This window comes from Heterocephalus glaber, unplaced genomic scaffold, assembly GCF_053883595.1.
Source record: "Heterocephalus glaber isolate CG9 unplaced genomic scaffold, H.glaber_assembly_v1.0 deba00001429, whole genome shotgun sequence".
Lineage (NCBI taxonomy): Eukaryota > Metazoa > Chordata > Mammalia > Rodentia > Bathyergidae > Heterocephalus > Heterocephalus glaber.
Window position 1 is genome coordinate 20,893,478 of NW_028258294.1, and position 17,861 is coordinate 20,911,338.

At 36.0% G+C, this 17,861-nt stretch overlaps 1 pseudogene; it reads left to right on the plus strand.

Moving 5' to 3' along the window:
- Positions 1-5,268: 5,268 nt before the first annotated feature.
- LOC101700439 (histone acetyltransferase KAT2B pseudogene) lies at positions 5,269-10,808 on the plus strand (annotated as a pseudogene).
- Positions 10,809-17,861: the final 7,053 nt, after the last annotated feature.

The window sequence follows — 17,861 nt, forward strand, 5'->3', positions numbered from 1 at the left end:
GCATGGAAAAAGAATCTTTAATAAGTTTTGAATAGAAAGTCAAGCCAGAGTACTGCAAACTTTGCCACCAAAATTAAGTACAAAGACTTTTTTATTTTCAATTGTGATATAATACACTCAACATAAAATTTAACAGTGTAACCATGTTTTCAGTATCTGGTTCAGTGACAAGAAACACTTCACAGTCTTGTGTACCACCATTACCATTCATCTCCAAAGATCATTTCATCTTGAAAAACTGACACATTCTAGTTATCAAACAGTCTCTTACCATTTCCACTTCAGTCAGCCTCTGAAATCACCATTCTACTTTCTTTCTGAATTCAACTACTTATGGTACCTTATATGACTGGAATCATACAAAGGGATCCTTCATTGTGATATGTCAACTAAACTTCAATGAGAATCACCCAGATTAGTCACACTCTAGATGTATCTGTGAGTGATCAACATGTAGGCCAAAAAACTGAAGAGGACCCACCTTGTATGTGGGTGGCCTTTGCCTTTTGACATTGGTCTCAAATTCCTTCAGACTTCCAGCACAGACTTTTCAGCATTCCAATACAGACTCTTTGATCTAGACAATCATTTTTTTAAGGCTCATTCAGGTTGCTGGCTGAACTGATTTCACCCAAGTTACAAAACAGAAACCATTTCCTTCCTGGCTGTGAATACCACATGACCTTTGACTCTCTGATCCTTGTACATACAAAGCCCCATACTTTCTGAGTACCTATAAGACTATGTCAAGTCCTCACACATGAAGTCTGTCTAGCTCAGCTTTGGTTGGATCTCTTATGCTACCAGTTGGAGAGGGATCCCTACTTTTAAACAATTACATGATTCCATTGGGACCAAGCAAGAGATAATCCAGGGGAGCCTTCTTATTTTATGGCCAATTAATCAGTAAACTGAATTATATCCACAAAGACTCTCTTACCACATATAGTGTCTAGTCCAGTGGTTTTATGTTTGTTTTTTCTTTCTTTTGTTTGTTTGCTTTTTTGTGTGTGAAAACTAACACCTCTGAAGAAGCTGGGAGATGGAATATAAAGAAGACAAGAGAGATGACTAGTCTCCTATAGGAACAATTTGTTTTCATTTGTATTACAATGAGATTCCTGTACTTTTCATTAGGATGTGAGAGATAGGCTGACAAGACACTTGTTTTAGATTTTTTATTGAAATACAAAGCATTAAATACATGTGCTTACTTGCAAATATCCTTCTTGAATGATGAAGGCTGCCTGTGGTTTCTGTAGGAGAGCAAAAGAACAGAAGGTGAGGATCCTTATGTTGTTCAGCCTTCATCCTATCCCTCATCATATTTCTTCCCTATTCTTCCCCATTAACTTGCCAGGCTTCACTTCCATCTGTATATTCTGTAACGTATTCAGGAAATAATACTGAAAGTAACCTGTTAAAACAAAGGTCATCAAGTATGAATGAAGTATATGATGAATATTTAAATGTTTAAAAATTATTACAGTAAAAAATATACTGTCATTAAATTCCTTCAAACTCCCTCTTGCTAAAACACAACTATTCCATCATTCTTGACTTTTCTGAATCAGTCCTGGAAGTCCTCTTTATTAGTGTCTTTAGTTGTGCTGTCATGGCTGCCTCCATGTCCTGATTCAATTCAAAATGTTTAAGTTTGATGGTAGTTTTGACTTTGAGGAAGAATCAGCAGTCACATAGTTCCAGGTCTGGTAAATAGCTGGGGATTTAGCTCAGTGGTGCCGTGGGCTGCCTCTCAAGTGCAAGGTCCTGAGTTCGATCCCCGGTACCCAAAAAAACCCCCAAAAAACACACAGATCTGGTAAATAAGGTGGCTGAGGATGTACCATGATTACTAGCCAGCCATGGGACATCACCAGGCAGCAGAATTCACTGTATTTTTGATAACATTAAAGAACACTTCCAGATCTCCTTCAAAAATGGTAGTGATATAGGAATATGATATATGGACTTCCAAGTAATATAAGGGAAGTATAACTCCAAACCTGCTAGATGTCTCACATGCTGAGTTCATGTTCTCTAAAATAGAAGATGAATTTTAAGAACAATGGATGTTAAGAATAGTAAGAATTTATTGAGATAAAGATAGCTTCTGTCTAAGAAAGACAGAAGGGAGCCTGAAAAGTGGGTTGTCAGGAATCCTGCTTCTCAAGGAAGCTTTATAGATGTTAGGTGGTTATAAGGTGGGACGAAACTATAGCCAACTAATAACATTACAAGTATAATTGCTTAGGCAATATTGATCCAGTGGAAAATCACAAGGTGGGTAGAAGGTGGGGCAAGACTTATATGGTCAACTAATAAGATTGTAAGTATAGTCACTTAGGTAATATTGATTAAACAGAGATGAAATAGGGAAGAAAGACACATAGGAAGGATACATGGACAGAGGACTTTCCTGGAAGGGATGGGTAAAGGTCTTGGTCCCCCACTCAGGTGACTGCTGCCTATTTAGAATATTAATCATTGCTGTTAATCTCTAGGGAAAGTAAATGGGTGTAGTCAATTCTCTTTGTCTTGAAGTTTGGCCTTCAATGCATGCACCTCCAGCCACAAGTGTCATCTGTACTGACTTCTTCCAAGGTCTAGTCCTATCTGACTGCCTATAATATTTCTAATTAACTTAACTGTCTACAGTAGTAAGAACAAGGGATAGGAATGTTCCAAGTGAGGGAAACATTTAAAGGGGATTAATGGCAATGTATCTTTTACTATAATAAATTGTTTTAACACTTGCCATATATTTTGGCCACATAAGGAATATTACTTATCTGTTTAAAAGCATTTGAAGGGATTTCATTCTCACTTAGGATACAAATTTTAAAAATCTTTACTATGCTACCACCAAAGCCCTCTTGTTCAAGTACTTTACCATTTCTTTAAGCTATCTCTGCTATTTTTTCCTCTGTTGATCTCCTCTATGCACCCTTTCCTCATGCAATTTTTAAACACATTTGGCACATTCCTGCCCCTGGTCATTTGTCCTTGCTGTAACCTGGTGTAGGGCACTTCCTTCATGAGAACCATGAGGTTCACTCCCCCATTGTGTCTCCTCTTTGTTTTCTGATTTCATCATTTCAAAGAAGCTTTCCCTATAGCCCTACACCATCCACCACTTTGTATTCCCCTGTTGCTCATGCATTTTTCTCATGAATTTTTTTTCTGACCCACAATAAATGCTTCTGTTTATCTATCTGGGTATGTCTCTAATTATTAGAATTTAAGCTTTATTACAGTCAGGATTCCATTTACTTTGTTCACTGGTATATTTTATGTACATAGAACAGAACCTGGTACTTGGTACATTTGACAAACATTAGTCAAAAAAATTTCAATGCCCAATGAGGTACTATGTATCAATTAGGCAATGAAATCTGATCTTTTACTATTTCCATGTGCTTTTATTTTTGCATTTTTTTGTTAAATTCTTTTATTGGTACATTGTAGGTATACAACACAATTACATTTCTCATTGGGAACTTGTACCTTTACATGGTACATCTTGGTTCTTATTTTTTTCCCCATTCCTAGTCATCCCTTCACCCCCTCCACCCTTCCCTATTTACAAAGACTTTACTTCCATTTTTTCCATTTCTCAGCATTTTTCCTTTCCCTTCTTTCCTTTTCCCTGCCCCTCCCACTACCCCTACCCTTTTGGACCTTTTCTTCCTATTTTGCATTATTGATTATTCATTCTAATCATTGGTACATTTTAGATATACAATATAATGACATTCATCATTGGAAATTTGCACCGTTACATAAACTCTCTTGGTTCTTCTTTTTCACCCTTGCCCAGCCCTCCCTTCAACCCCTCCATTCCTCCCTATTTACAAAGATTTTGTTCCTATTTTTCCATTTTCTCATACTGATTCCATTCCCTTCTTCCCTTTCCCCTACCCCTCCCACTTCCTTCCCCTTTGTCCCTTTTCTTCCTATTTCACATTTTATGAGTATAGTGCCAGATGGTAGAAATAAGAGATGATGTATATAAATGATTGAGGTGTGGAAATAAACTTTAAAATAAAATGCAATTCAAAGTATTTTTCTGTGAGGGAGCTTACTTATATGATACACTGTGATATAAAATTGTGCCCATAATAACCAGTGGGTTAAATTTATTCTATTTTTTGAAAAATATTTTAATCAAAAAATGTTTGAAGGTTACCATGGGAACTTGAATTTTTTGAGCCGTAAATAGAGGTCTGAAGGCTGACTGAGCAATCTGTCATCTATACTGTGAGAATATTGTGAGAAGCAGATCCCAGAGATAAAGGACACAGACATTCAAGTATAGCATATATTTTATGCTGTCTGGTAATATTAGGAGTATGTCAGTCATGCAGCATCTTCACTCGGTGGACCAAAGTCCTCATTTCTCTACAGATAGTTCTTTCATATTTTCCATTTTGCTCAGTGTCTGAAGTAATGCTTGGCATTTCTGTGTGTGTGTGTGTGTGTGTGTGTGTGTGTGTGTGTGTTTCCATGCAGAAAGAGAGGTATGAGGGTGGACAGTGAGATGAATATAAATAATGGAAGAATGAATACATTTTTACTTTATGAATTGCTAACCAGGTCTTCTATTGCTTGTCACTTTGCCTTGGTTTTGCTAGAAGAAAGAACACTAACTTGATCCTCCACACAGTCAGATGCCATTGACTGTTGGATCTCACCATCAATATTAATTTCTCATCTATGTTACCTGAAAACAACTCTTTGTACTTACTATTTTTAATGACCAGGGGTGAGATAAAAAAGTCTTCCCATGATTGATTTGATATTAATTGGCATCTAAGCTATATCATTTGGCTTTTCATATGATAGCTGTATCTAAAACCAAAGACAGGCTCTAGGTGAGATGAGATTTATATAATCTCAGAAGACATTTTGCAACATAAAACAGGTAATTCCAGGCATGAAGATTGTTGCTTAGGTGAATGGGATGAAATCTAGAGATTTTCTAACTTGCTGTCACCACTATCTGATCTCTTAGTGTTGACAGCTCATGTATAGTTGTTGTCTTCACTTAAATGTCTTATCCCTAATCCAAGTCCTTTCAATTTCCATTTCTTCTCTGTTCCTTTTCTGAATTACAGACCTGAATTACATACCTTCAGATCTGTTCAGAAGAACTGAATTTATAAATACTGTCAAGGCAGAGCCTCCTCAGAGGACACTGAAAGAGGTGTTTGTTTAGTTCATCCAGTCTTTGGTATGGTGAGTTAATTTCCCAATAAAGAACAAGACATGGAGCCATTTTTCAGGGTAAGGGCAGCATCCAAGCAAGAGAGCCAGAACAAGAGCTCAAGAGCTCAAGAACTGCTTGTCTTTATTCTTTTAGCAAAAACAGCTACAGTGCTCTCTAGCTCACGGCAGTTACAGTGCCTTATCAGCTTACTAGAACATGGTTACACAGAACACTTACATGACTTTAGAGGGCTGTAGGGCAATCCATGGTTGAGTATGTTAAGTCATTCTTACATAATTGTAACCTGTTATGCATATATCCCAGACACTGTAGTCATGTCCTTACGTGTACCTCCATTTCCTGGGCTTTGTCTAATCAGAAAGTGGTACCCACAGATACCCTACATTTACCCCACCCAGGCTCATGCCTCAGTCCATTCAAGATAGATCCTGGAATCCCAAGATTTTGTATGTAGACTTGAACAATGAACAGCTTACATAACCCCATCAAAAAACAGACTTTTGAAGTATTTTGCCCTGCTTCTTTAGACCACAACTAAAACACCTTAAACATACCATTCCTATCTTTTTCTAAGCATATCTTTAGCATTCTCATTTCTAATCCATTTTCACCAAACAAAATTTAAATTCCTAGGAGCCTATGCACATAAATGTTCATCTATACAATGATGAAATGTTCTCTTACATAATAAAGATATATCTCTTTTCTTACAAGAATGTTACTCTCCTCTACAGTTTTGAATTTAAAAAGAGCCACAATTCCTTTGGTTCTTAACACTAATACCCATTTCTATAAGAAAGAAGAAGCATTTATCCATTCATTTAACAGTTTCTTTATTCAGTAAATTGTATCTAATGTTTTCTGTATGTCAGGAGTATTGAGCTATTGACTAAATTCACGCCCCATGGAGCATATGATTTAGTGAGTAAATACAGGTAAAAAGCAAACACATAAATGAGATACTTACTGAGTAGATGGCAATAAGCAGTGAAAGAAATAAATTAGGAATGGAGAAGGAAATAAGGAATGTCCTAAGTTGAAAGAGAAGTTTTATGTTTCCCTGTCTGGATCATTTCATTTAAGTGTCTTCCTTCTTTTATACAAGTGTATAAAAGGTCTTTGTCTTTATGGATACTATGATAATCTGAAATCACATATTTGTTTAATCCCTTACATTTTTTGGTATTCATGTATCTCACAAAAAAGTGATTTGTATTTAGGGTAATGCTAACATATGTCTAATTTACTACTGCATCACCAGGATAGAGCCTGTTTCCTAGCAAATACATGGCAAATTTCATGAGATCATAACTGAACATGATATGTATTTATTTCATATATGAAATAATGAAAGTTAATTTTATAAACTCTCCATTCTCTACAATTTAAGAACTCAGAGACTCATAGCCTAAACATTGCATAGTGATTCTAGGAGTTATCAACCATGTGCATTATGCACATTCTCCAGGCTGTGGAAAGAGGCTTGCTAGATAACTAGAATTATCCCATTTTACAGAGAAAGAGCAAGAGGTCAGCAGGATAAAATAACTTCTCCAAAAAAAGTAACAAAGTGACTTTCTGGCTCCATGCTGGTCTACAGTTTATGTCATGCTTTCTTTAACAACATAGCACAGAGCATATGGAAATTGAGCCAAAGTTTCACTTATAAAAGATAAGTCATAAAGATCTACTACTCTACAGCATACTACTAATAGCTACTAATAATTTATTATATGCTTAAAATATGTTAAGAGGGCAGATCTTTAACACATGCAAACAATAATAAAATAGAAAAGCAAGAAACTTTCAAAGATTAACAATATCTTTATGGTATATATTGTGATGATTTTTTTATATTCATCTCTGAAATCAGTTGTATACATTACATTTATAAGATTTATTGAATGTTAATATAATTTCAATGAAATGGTTTTTAAAAATTAAACTTAAAAATTGCCAAATTAAAAAAATTAAATGTAAGGTTTCTTAAAATGGTTACTTAAAGGAAAAATATTAACCCCTGTTCTCTGTTATTACACCTAATAATCCCTCACTATGTCAGTTTTTATCACTTATAATATGACATCCACATTACTGTGGAAATATGCAATGATGTCACTATATATATATATTGACATGTGAAATATGTTAATTTTATCATTTAAGAAAGGCAGGCCATTCCATGCTCCTAGGGCAGAGAAGGTGAGCTATGCGGGCAGCAGAAGCATGCCCCCCCCCACTGTGGAAATGAGAAGATATGTAAACAAGCCCCCAAAACAGACTTCCAAATCACCTACAGCAACCCCAACGGGAAATGAGATGGAATAACCTGATACTCAACCACCTGGACTCCCGGATCTGGCAACAAAAGAGGATCTGGGAAAAATGAAATCAGAAATAATTTCTCACATAACAGCAAAGGTTATGCTCATAGTGCAAGACATGATTAATAAGTCTAGAGAGGACACAGATAAGAAAAATAGAGGATCTGAGGAACATGATGGAATTCCAACATAGGAAACAAATGGAATCCATAAAACAAATGCAAACAGATTTCCAGGAGATTAAAAACTCTACTGAAAGTCTGTGCAGCAGAATGAACCAATGTGAGGACAGAATTTCAGATATAGAACATAAGATTGCAATTAGTGACTAGGAAAAGAAAAATTGCTTCAAAATTATAAGGGAACACAAGAAATCAATCCAGCAGCTGCTAGACAATGCAAAGAAGAATAACATAAGACTGATTGGAGTCAAGGAAAAAACAGGAGAGAGTGCAGAAGACATAAAAAAAACTGTTCACAGAAGTGATGGCAGAAAACTTCCTAAGCAGGAGCAAAGAACTTGACATACAGATAAGTGAGGCATGTAGCACTCCAACTGGCCTTGATCAAAAAAATTCTACACATAGGCATATAACAGTTAGGATTCCAGGAACCCAACAGAAGAGAAAAATTCTACAAGAAAAGAAACAAATCACATACAAAGGAAAGCCCACCAGAATCACAGCAGACTTCTCAATGCAAACCCTCAAGGCAAGAAGAGCTTGGAGTGATGTATTTCAAGCCCTGGAGGAAAACAGCCTCCAACCCAGATTGATGTACCTTACAAAACTATCTTTCAAAATTGATGGAGATATAAGGTACTTTCATGATAAAGAGAACCTTAGAAACTTCATGAATACCAAACCAGCACTCCAAAAAATTTTAGACAATATACTAGGAAAAGACAATGAGGATCACAACCCCAGGAAGCTCAGCAGAATGAATCTGTTGGGCATGACAAATTAAACACAAAGGGGGAGAATCCAACAAAAACAAGACTTGACATGGCTTTAAAAACTTTTAACTTCATCTCCCTAATTAGGGTATAATTCAATCTTGTTATTGTACTGATAAGTATTTTTCACATTCTAGTGTTGCACACCTTTCCTTGTGCTGTACTGGCTATTTGTCAGCTTGTGTCTACTTTTTAATTGGGTTGACTAGTAATGAGCTGGAAGAGTTCTTTAGATATTGTGGTCATAGGTTATATGCATTGTAAATATGGTCTGCTTAAGGACTACTTTACATTTTAATGATGTCATTTAAAGTTCTAACAGCCAGAGCGGGACCCTGGCCTCGGTGGCGCCTCAGCTCGGTGCCCGAGCCGCGCTCCCGGGCCGCAAGTCCGAGGCTGGCGGGGCCGTGCCGGGCGGCGGCGGGGCGGGGGCCGGTCCCGGGGAGCTGCCCTCCGCGCCCCCGCAGGGCCCCCCCTGTGCAGCTGCCGCCGCAGCCGGGGGCTCGGGCGACTGCCGTCCGGCGACCGCAGTGGCGGCGGCGGGCACGGCCGAGGGCCCGGGAGGCGGTGGCTCGGCCCGTATTGCCGTGAAAAAGGCGCAGCTGCGCTCCGCGCCGTGGGCCAAGAAACTGGAGAAACTCGGAGTGTACTCCGCCTGCAAGGCTGAGGAGTCCTGTAAACGTAATGGCTGGAAAAACCCCAACCCTTCTCCCACGCCCCCCAGAGCCGATCTGCAGCAAATCATTGTCAGCCTGACTGAGTCCTGTAGGAGTTGTAGCCACGCCCTCGCTGCTCATGTTTCCCACCTGGAGAATGTGTCAGAGGAAGAGATGAGCAGACTCCTGGGAATAGTGTTGGATGTGGAATATCTCTTTACCTGTGTCCACAAGGAAGAAGATGCAGATACCAAACAAGTTTATTTCTATCTATTTAAGCTCTTGAGAAAATCTATTTTACAAAGAGGAAAACCTGTGGTTGAAGGCTCTTTGGAGAAGAAGCCTCCATTTGAAAAGCCTAGTATTGAACAGGGTGTGAATAACTTTGTACAGTACAAATTTAGTCACCTGACATCAGAAGAAAGGCAAACAATAGTTGAGTTGGCAAAAATGTTCCTAAACCGTATTGGCATCTGGAGGCACCATCTCAACGAAGACTGCAACCTCCCAATGATGATATTTCTGGATACAAAGAGAACTACACAAGGTGGCTTTGTTACTGCAATGTGCCCCAGTTCTGTGACAATCTACCTCGGTATGAAACCACCCAGGTGTTTGGGAGAACGTTGCTTTGCTCGGTCTTCACCGTAATGAGGCGACAACTCCCGGAACAAGCAAGACAGGAAAAAGACAAACTGCCTCTTGAGAAACGAACTCTAATCCTCACCCATTTCCCAAAGTTTCTGTCCATATTAGAAGAAGTTTATAGTCAAAACTCTCCTATCTGGGATCAGGATTTTCTCTCAGTCTCTTCCAGAACCAGCCAGCTAGGAATCCAAACAGGATAAAAGAGGAAAATGAATGATTCTCATGTTCTGGAGGAGGCCAAGAGACCCCGAGTTATGGGGGATATTCCTATGGAATTGATCAGTGAGGTCATGTCAACTGTCACAGACCCTGCCTCGATGCTTGGACCAGAGACAAATTTTCTGTCAGCACATTCAGCCAGGGATGAGGCGGCGAGGCTGGAGGAGCGCAGGGGTGTGACTGAGTTTCATTTGGTTGGCAATTCCCTGAACCAGAAACCAAACAAGAAGATCTTGATGTGGCTCGTCGGCCTTCAGAACATGTTCTCCCATCAGCTGCCCCGAATGCCCAAAGAGTACATCACACGGCTTGTCTTTGACCCGAAACACAAAACCCTTGCTTTAATTAAAGATGGCCGTATCATCGGTGGTATCTGTTTCCGAATGTTCCCATCCCAAGGATTCACAGAGATTGTTTTCTGTGCTGTCACCTCAAATGAGCAAGTCAAGGGCTACGGAACTCACCTGATGAATCATTTGAAAGAATATCATATAAAACATGACATCCTGAACTTCCTCACATATGCAGATGAATATGCAATTGGATACTTCAAGAAACAGGGTTTCTCCAAAGAAATTAAAATACCTAAAACCAAATATGTTGGCTACATCAAGGATTATGAAGGAGCCACTTTAATGGGATGTGAGCTAAACTCACAGACTCCATACACAGAATTTTCTGTCATCATTAAAAAGCAGAAGGAGATAATTAAAAAGCTGATAGAAAGAAAACAGGCCCAGATTCGAAAAGTCTTGTTTTAGGGTTTTAAAGATGTTTTAAAGATGTTTTAAAGATGGAGTTTTAAAGATGTTTTAAAGATGGAGTTCGACAGATTCCCCTAGAAAGCATTCCTGGAATTAGAGAGACAGGCTGGAAACCAAGTGGAAAAGACAAAAGTAAAGAGCCCAAAGACCCTGACCAGCTTTACAGCACATTGAAGAGCATCCTCCAGCAGGTGAAGATCTGAAAACCATGAGTGAACGCCTCAAGAATAGGCACTATGTGTCTAAGAAATTATTCATGGCTGATTTACAGTGAGTCTTTACCAATTCCAAAGAGTACAACCCCCCAGAGAGTTAATACTACAAATGTGCCAATATCCTGGAGAAATTCTTCTTCAGTAAAATTAAGGAAGCTGGATTAATTGACAAATGATTTCTCTTCCCTTGGGTTTTTAGAAACTAATCAAACAGTGTGCCTAAAGCAAGGTGGTTTATTTATTTTTATTTTTTTAAAGAATTGGACATAATATTTTGAAGAGACATAATAATTAGCACTTTTGAAAAACAAAAAACCTCCTTTTAGTTTTTCAGATATATGTATTTAAATTGAAATCATAGAACATTTTTATTTTATGGAATAGATTTTAATCTGTTTACTATTATGTGAATTTTCTATGGCATGTCCATTAGCCGACTGTCCCATAATAGAGGATCAGGGGTTTCCTCAAAACCTGTATGTGAGGAAATTCCACATAGTACTAAGATTTGGGGGAATCCAGACAGTTTTCAGACCATGAATGTTGCCATTTTTTTCCAATGGAATGTGAGTTTATTTTTATTTTATTCTGAAGGACTTTAAGGAAGGGATTCATGATAAAAAAAAAAGCCCAAGCCCATAGAAAGTGAAATATGTGATGTTTGAAGTCCCTTTGCAGACTTTTTATATATATATATTTTTAAAACACTCATCTAGATGAGGTGCTTTGAGCAGTTCTGAAAAATGCAGTTCCACAAGAGTGACTACTTTGATTCCTAAGGAAGAGAGTCTAAATAATCCAAACTTTTTATAAATCTGGGGTTTTGATAATTTTTCTACCTACAACAAAGTTGTGAGCATATAACCACTATTTCTACACAAATATGTGATATTTGACTTTGCTTATGCAGGCCATAAGTTCCAAAGGGTAATTTCCCAGGCCATCAAAGCATAAACTTGAAAACATTTGAAATTGAACCAACAAGCTTTAATAGGAAAAGAAGTACAGTCTATATATGTATCAATCTGGTGAACCCTTATTCTAATAAATGAGGATTTTTTTCTGTGATATACACAACCCCATCAGTAATGTATAAGTAAACCTTTTTTCCTTTTGCATCTCCAGAATATGTTTATTGCCTGAAGTGAATTAAATTCCCACCAAGGTTTGGTGTCCATATTTTAACACCTGCATTGCTATGTAGGTCCAGGGTTACATCCCACTAAAATCTATTGTACAACCTTATCAGCTAACCTATTGTGAGATTCCACCTTAGTGCTTGGGATGATTTCCTGATTACACTACATTAAAAAAGTGGGACTTCAGTCACTGCAACTCTGGGAAAACTAATACACAACCATCCTGAAGGTCTCGACACATTTTTATGATGCAAATTTATAAACTGATTTTTGTAAAGGTTGAAGTTTTAAAAATGTATTTAACTTATGTTTTTTATCAGGATAAATTAAAATGGGGGTCATTAGTAGTCATTACAAACAGCTGCCACAGGTAATCTGCCTGAAAGAAGACACCTGCACATGGCCATTATGTTGGAATATGTGCTGCCCAAGCCAGCACTGACTATTAACTTGGAAGTGTTGCTTCTTACAGAGGAGATGTTCAGAATTCTCACATTGAAAAATGCCTCTTTTTAAGTATAAGAAGCCACCTTGAGTGGTGTCTAGATTTCTAATGAAGAATGATGATACAGTTTGGATTAAGTATCTTGGACTGGTTTTACACAGAGCTTTGTAGCGGATTTGCTGAAGCATCTGTCCAGCTTGGTATCCTGTGAAAGTTTATTTTCTGGGTAGATATTCTTATAGAGTATTGTCTTTAAAAATCAGATTGTCTCTTCTATATTGAAAGCATTTTTATGTTTTCTAATTTAAAAATTAATATTTTCTCATAGATATTGTGCAATAAAGCTGAAGTAGGATGTGTAGTTTTTGCAAATGCTTTAACAGCTGATAAAATTTTACATTTCTAAAATTAATATATTGTAATGGTACAAAATAGTTTTAAATTATATTTTAAAAATCTCCCCCCCACAAAAAATAAAGTTCTAAATTATGATGGAATCTCATTTATCAATTTTTTTTCTTTTATACATCATGTTTTTTGTATCCTAGGAAGTTATTGCCTCCCCTAATTCATAAACATTTTCCCTTATAATTTCTTCTTAAAGTTTTATAGTTTTAGTATTTCATATTTAGGTTCATAGATCCTTTCAAGTTATTTTTATGTATGGAAATAAAGGGTTTAAGTTAATTTTTTATGTGCGGATACCAGGCGTTCTAGTACCATTTGCTGAAAACACTATCTTTTCCTTGGTTCCTGAATTGAGTTTATATTTTATAAAATGTTAATGTTAAATCATCTTTCAAAACTCAGTGAACCATATATGTGTGGTTGTATTTCTAGATTCTCTGTTTTTTTCCAGTGACCTATATGTCTTTCCTTACACCAACACTGCCTTGATTACTGTAGCTTTAGAGGAAGTCTTAAAATTAGGTACGAAAAGTCTTCCAACACTGCTCTTTTTTTTTTTTTTTACTTTTCTAGGTCCTTTGTACTCATACATAACTTTTAAATTTCAATATCCAATTCTTCATTTATAGCAAGTATACACAGACCTGAATGTTTATATATACGTTGTGTTTTCTAATCCTGCTAAATTCAAATACAAGTTCTAGGGGCTCCTAGAGACTTCTTAGTATTTTCTCTGTAGATGATCATTTCATCTACAGATAAAGATTTTGCTTCTATATGGCCAATCCTATCCAAATTGTGTCATTTTATTGCCAGACGATTTTGGTTTGGGCCAGCCCTATGTTTCAAAGTTTAATGGACAGATGAAGAGTAAACATATCTGCCCTTGTTCCCCACCTTAAGGAGAAAGCATTGTATCTTCTCCATTCAAATAAGGCATTCTCGGTGGAAGTATGAAGTACTTGTCTTTAATCTGTTGAGAGGTTTCTGTTCTATTTGTAGTCTCCTGATAGTTTTTATCATGAACAGCTGCGGAATTTAGTCTAACACTTTTTTTCCAACTAGTGACAGGATCATATGGCTTCTTCCTTTCCTCTGTTAAAATGATGACTTTTGGGGTGGATCTTGCAATGCTGAACCAAAACTGCCATTTCTATAATAAAACCACTTTCTACATCCTGCCAGATCTGACTTCTAAGAGTTTGTTTTGTTAAACAAATTTCTATCCCTGTTCATACTTTTTTCTTCTATTATCTTTATCCAGTTTTATGATTAGGACAATGTTGATTTCCTAAAATGAGGGGAGAAGTGTTCCTTTATTTCTTCTGCTTTAAATGTTTAATATAATTTATCAGTTAAAATGTATACAAGCCTGTTGTTGTCATATAGGTAGGTTTTCCAGCTAGGAATATACTTTCTTTAATAGGTGCTATTCAAATTTTATATTTCCTCCAGAGTTAGTTTCATTAATTTGTCTTTCAAGGTACTTCTTAGAAGTTGTCAAATTTATTTCAAAACAGATTTTTGAAATATGCTTTCTATATCCTTTTAAATTCTGTAAAATCTGTGGTTATGTCTCCTAGGATATTGAAATTTAAAAGTTTGGAGTACAAAGGACCTAGAAAGGTTTTTTTTTTAAAAAAACAACAGTGTTGGAAGATGTTTAGTACCTAATTTTAAGACTTCTTCTAAAGCTACAGTAATCAAGGCAGTGTTGGTGTAAGGAAAGAGATATAGATCATTTGAATAAAACAGAGAATCTAGAAATAGAAACCACACATATATGGTCCATTGAGTTTTGAAAGATTATTTAACATCAACATTTTATAGAGTATAAACTCAATTCAAGAGCTGAGGGAACAATAGTGTTTTCAGCAAATGGTACTAGAACACCTGGTATCTGTATATAAAAAATTAACTTAAACCCTTTTTTTCCATACATGAAAATAACTTGCAGGGATCTGTGAACCTAAATAAGAAAGCCTAAAAGTATAAAACTTTAAGAAGAAATTATAAGGGAAAATATTTATGAATTCAGGGTAGGCAAGAACTACCTAAGATACAAAACCATGACATATAAAAGAAAAAAATTGATAAATGAGATTCCATCAAAATTCTTCATTTATAGCAAGTATACACAGACCTGAATTTTTATATATACCTTGTGTTTTCTAATCCTGCTAAATTCAAGAACAAGTTCTAGGGGCTCCTAGAGATTTCTCAGTATTTTCTCTGTAGATGATCGTTTCATCTACATATAAAGATTTTGCTTCTGCCATGCCAATTCTATCCTAGTTGTATCACTTTATTGCCAGACTATTTTGGTGGGGACTATGTTTCAAAGTTTAATGGACAGGTGAAGAGTAAGCATATCTGCCCTTGTTCCCCACCTTAAGGAGAAAGGATTGTATCTTCTCCATTTACGTAAGGCCTTCTCGCTGGAAGTATGGAGTACATGTCTTTAATCTGTTGAGAAGTTTCTGTTCTATTTCTAGGCTCCTGATAGCTTTTACTACGAACAGCTGTAGAATTTAGTCCAATACTTTTTCTCCAACTAGTGACAGGATCATATGGCTTTCTCCTTTCCTCTGTTAAAATGATGACTTTTGGGGGTGGATCTTCCAATGCTGAACCAACACTGCCATCCCTATAATAAAACCACTTTCTATGTCCTGCCAGATCTGACTTCCAATAGTTTGTTTTGTTAAACAAATTTCTATCTAGGTTCATACTGTTTTCTTCTATTATCTTTATCCAGTTTTAGGATTAGCACAATGTTGAGTTCCTAAAATGAGGGAAGAAGTGTTCCTTCTTTTTTCTGCTTTAAATGTTTGATATAATTTACCAGTTAAAATGTATACAAGCCTGTTGTTTTCATACAGGTAGGTTTTCAAGCTAGGAATATACTTTCTTTAGTAGGTGCTATTCAAATTTTATATTTCCTCCAGAGTTAGTTTCATTAATTTATCTTCCAAGTTATTTCTTAGAAGTTGTCAAATTTATTTCAAAACAGATTTTTGAAATATGCTTTCTATATCCTTTTAAATTCTGTAAAATCTGTGGTAATGTCTCCTAGATGTTAATATTGTAATTTAAAAAATGTATAACTGATATTGTGTAACAGGAAGAAAAAGTCTAAAAGAGCAGGGTATTTGGGAAGGGTAGGGGAAGGGAAAAAAGAGAAAGGAAAAAATATGAGAAGAGGAAAAAAAATGGAAACAAGGTCTTTGCAAATAGGGAAGGGTGGAAGGGGTAAAGGGAGGGCAAGGGAAGGGGAAAAAAAAAATAAGAACCAAGAGACTCGTGTAATGGTACAGGATCCCAGTGATGAACGTAACTGTATTTTATACTGAAAATGTACCAATAAACTTAATGGGGGGAAAAAATGAAAAATAGAGACAGTATAAATGTGGAAGAAATCATTTGAAGAGATGAAAAAAAGGGTTAAAACCTCATCTGCAAAATTTCAAAACATAGCTACCAGATTTTAAATAAATTATTTTTGCTTAAAATATTTAGCTCCAAATTATCAGGAATAAATGAAAAGAAATATTTTTTTATTATAATGTCTCCATAGTCCATGAACTCAATATTCACATACCCACTAATAATATGTGAGAAATGGAGGTATTTTTTTATTATACAATGAATCTATTTTCTCTCTTTGAAATGTTTTATTATTATGATATTTAACACATATTGTTAGAATTAATGTATTTCACTGTAGCATTTCCACACATGTACATTTTGTGCTCTGATCATGTCCACCTTACTTTCTACCATCTCTCACCTCTCCTCACAGACCAATTGCCCTTCACTAATGGGCCATCTCCTAGTTTAAATTCATCTTTATTTTTTATTTAGTTTGCATATATGAAAGAAAATATCTGATACTTGTCCTTTTGTGTCTGCCTTATTTCACTTAATGTTTTCCAGTTCCATCCATTTTTCTATAAATGATGATTTCTTCTTTATAAATGAATAATATTCCATTGTGTTGATGTACTATATTTTCTTTATCTTTTCATTTGTTGATGTCCAAGTAAGATGATTCTATACCTGAGCATTTTGGATATTATGTCAGTAATTATTGGTAGGCAGAATCTGTTTTGCACGCTAACTGCATTTCATTTGTCCACCAGGTTTGGTGTTTCTGTATCATATGGTAGTTCTATTTATAGTTTTCTCAGTAAATCCCATACTATTTTTCATAATCAATATACAAATTTAAGTATTTGCAAACATTTTATATAGGTTTATTTTTCTCCATATTTGCCAGGATGGATGATTTTTGGTTTGGGGAAAATAGTTATCCTGTCTAAAGAGAGAGAAAATTTCAATGTCCTTTTTATTTTTCCATTTATTTATTTATTTATATATTTTTGCTTAAATTATTGGTACATTTTAGGTATACAATACATTTACATTTATCATTGGGTGCTTGTACCTGAACATGATGTATTTTGGTTCTTATTTTTTCCCCATTACCTATGTGCCCTTCACCCCTCCACCCTTCCCTATTTACATACTTCGTTTACATTTTTTTTTCTTTTCTCATAATTTTTCCTTTCCATTCTTTCCTTTCCCCATCTCCTCCCACCACCCCTACCCCTTTGGACCTTTTCCTATTTCAAAGTATCAATTATTAGTTATTAATCCTTTTAATCCTTATTTACACTCTCAGTTTCTCACACTAGAGAAACTATTCGGTATTTACACGTGTGTCTTATTTATTTCACTTAAGGGTATGGCCTCAATATGCATCTATTTAGCTATAAATGACTCTAGTTTCTCATTCTTTATGGATGAGTAATACTCCATTTTATACAAAAATCACATCTTCTTTATCCAGTTTCTA